General features: G+C 40.6%; 1 non-coding gene across 1 annotated transcript; it reads right to left on the bottom strand.

Moving 5' to 3' along the window:
* Positions 1-403: 403 nt before the first annotated feature.
* LOC129659739 (small nucleolar RNA SNORA44) lies at positions 404-534 on the bottom strand. The gene has a single exon (XR_008718214.1). It is a non-coding gene; the product is annotated as a small nucleolar RNA SNORA44 (small nucleolar RNA).
* Between the last annotated feature and the right edge of the window lie 2,452 nt (positions 535-2,986).

The raw sequence follows: 2,986 nt of genomic DNA, 5'->3' as shown, positions 1-2,986 counted from the left end.
TTTAGAATGCTCCTCATTCTCGTTCCTGTAGTGAAAGCGAAAGCCGCTCAGTCATGTCTGACTCTTTGCGACCCCATGACCCGTATAGTCCATGGAATTCTCCAGGCCAGAATACTGGAGTGGGTAGCCTTTCCCTTCTCCAGGGGATCTTCCTAACCTAGGGATCAAACCCATATCTCCCGCACTGCAGGTGGATTCTCTACCAGCTGAACCACCAGAAAAGCCCAGGGTCCTGTTGATCCTACTTCTAACTGGGATGTTCTAGACTTGCTGTTCCCAAAGGCCAGATCATACCCCCTTTCCTTTATTTCATTCTAGAGTCACACCCCCCTTGTTTTTACTGTTTCAGTGCCTGACATTGGTGCAAGTGAGTTGAAAAGATTTTTTTTTTTTTTTTGGAATATATTATAGGAAAGGTGAGTGGCAGCTGCAGGTATTATGCTGACCTGTGCTGTCAATGTCTTTCCAAGTTCTTCTTGCATGCAGTGGGAGATCCCATGGCCACAACAAGCCACAGCCCTTGGAATGGAAAGGTCTTTATGATAGGACTGGCCATGGAGAAGAAAACCATGTCTTCCTATATGTAGTACATGCACTAGGTCACTTTGATCGTGTCCAACTCTTTGTGACCTCATGGATTGTAGCCCACCAGGCTCCTCTGACCATGGGATTCTCCAGGCAAGAATACTGAAGTGGGTTGCCATGCCCTCCTCCAGAGAATCTTCCTGACCCAAAGATCAAACCCACGTCTCTTATGTCTCCTGCATTGGCAGGTGTGTTCTTTACAACTAAGCTACTAGGGAAGCCCTTAAGTTGGTATAAATTATGGGCTTCTCTATCAAGGCTGATCCTGATTTTTTCTATCCCTGGACTCTGCAGTTGAGAAGGCCCAATGGTACAGAAAGCTTGTTTTTTGTTTTTTTTTTAACTTTACAATATTGTATTGGTTTTGCCATATATCAACATGAATCTGCCACAGGTATACACATGTTCCCCATCCTGAACCCTCCTCACTCCTCCTTCCCCGTACCATCCCTCTGGGTCATCCCAGTGCACCAGCCCCAAGCATCCTGTATCGTGCATCGAACCTGGACTGGCGACTCATTTCATATATGATATTATACATGTTTCAATGCCATTCTCCCAAATCATCCCACCCTCTCCCTCTCCCTCTCCCACAGAGTCCAAAAGACTGTTCTATACATCAGTGTCTCTTTTGCTGTCTCATATACAGGGTTATTGTTACCATCTTTCTAAATTCCATATATGTGCATTAGTATACTGTATTGGTGTTTTTCTTTCTGGCTTACTTCACTCTATAATAGGCTCCAGTTTCATCCACCTCATTAGAACTGATTCAAATGTATTCTTTTTAACGGCTGAGTAATACTCCATTGTGTATATGCACCACAGCTTTCTTATCCATTCATCTGCTGATGGACATCTAGGTTGCTTCCATGTCCTGGCTATTATAAACAGTGCTGCGATGAACATTGGGGTACACGTGTCTCTTTCCCTTCTGGTTTCCTCAGTGTGTATGCCCAGCAGTGGGATTGCTGGATCATAAGGCAGTTCTATTTCCAGTTTTTTAAGGAATCTCCACACTGTTCTCCATAGTGGCTGTGCTAGTTTGCATTCCCACAACAGTGTAAGAGGGTTCCCTTTTCTCCACACCCTCTCCAGCATTTATTGCTTGTAGACTTTTGGATTGCAGCCATTCTGACTGGCGTGAAATGGTACCTCATAGTGGTTTTGATTTGTATTTCTCTGATAATGAGTGATGTTGAGCATCTTTTCATGTGTTTGTTAGCCATCTGTATGTCTTCTTTGGAGAAATGTCTATTTAGTTCTTTGGCCCATTTTTTGATTGGGTCATTTATTTTTCTGGAATTGAGCTGTAGGAGTTGCTTGTATATTTTTGAGATTAGTTGTTTTGTCAGTTGCTTCATTTGCTATTATTTTCTCCCATTCTGAAGGCTGTCTTTTCACCTTGCTTATAGTTTCCTTTGTTGTGCAGAAGCTTTTAAGTTTAATTAGGTCCCATTTGTTTATTTTTGCTTTTATTTCCAATATTCTGGGAGGTGGGTCATAGGGGATCCTGCTGTGGTGTATGTCGGAGAGTGTTTTGCCTATGTTTTCCTCTAGGAGTTTTGTAGTTTCTGGTCTTACGTTGAGATCTTTAATCCATTTTGAGTTTATTTTTGTGTATGGTGTTAGAAAGTGTTCTAGTTTCATTCTTTTACAAGTGGTTGACCAGTTTTCCCAGCACCACTTGTTAAAGAGATTGTCTTTAATCCATTGTATATTCTTGCCTCCTTTGTCAGAGATAAGGTGTCCATAGGTGTGTGGATTTATCTCTGGACTTTCTATTTTGTTCCATTGATCTATATTTCTGTCTTTGTGCCAGTACCATACTGTCTTGATAACTGTGGCTTTGTAATAGAGCCTGAAGTCAGGCAGGTTGATTCTTCCAGTTCCATTCTTCTTTCTCAAGATTGCTTCGGCTATTCGAGGTTTTTTGTATTTCCATACAAATTGTGAAATTATTTGTTCTAGCTCTGTGAAGAATACCGTTGGTAGCTTGATAGGGATTGCATTGAATCTATAGATTGCTTTGGGTAGTATACTCATTTTCACTATATTGATTCTTCCAATCCATGAACATGGTATATTTCTCCATCTGTTAGTGTCCTCTTTGATTTCTTTCACCAGTGCTTTATAGTTTTCTATATATAGGTCTTTAGTTTCTTTAGGTAGATATATTCCTAAGTATTTTATTCTTTTAGTTGCAATGGTGAATGGAATTTTTTCCTTAATTTCTCTTTCTATTTTCTCATTTTTAGTGTATAGGAATGCAAGGGATTTCTGTGTGTTGATTTTATATCCTGCAACTTTACTATATTCATTGATTAGCTCTAGTAATTTTCTGGTGGAGTCTTTAGGGTTTCCTATGTAGAGGATCATGTCATCTGCAAATAGTGAGAGT

The sequence above is a fragment of the Bubalus kerabau genome, chromosome 8 (assembly GCF_029407905.1).
Source record: "Bubalus kerabau isolate K-KA32 ecotype Philippines breed swamp buffalo chromosome 8, PCC_UOA_SB_1v2, whole genome shotgun sequence".
Taxonomy (NCBI): Eukaryota; Metazoa; Chordata; class Mammalia; order Artiodactyla; family Bovidae; genus Bubalus; species Bubalus kerabau.
The sequence above is the reverse complement of the archived record's forward strand: the minus strand, read 5'-3'. Positions and strand labels throughout refer to the sequence as shown.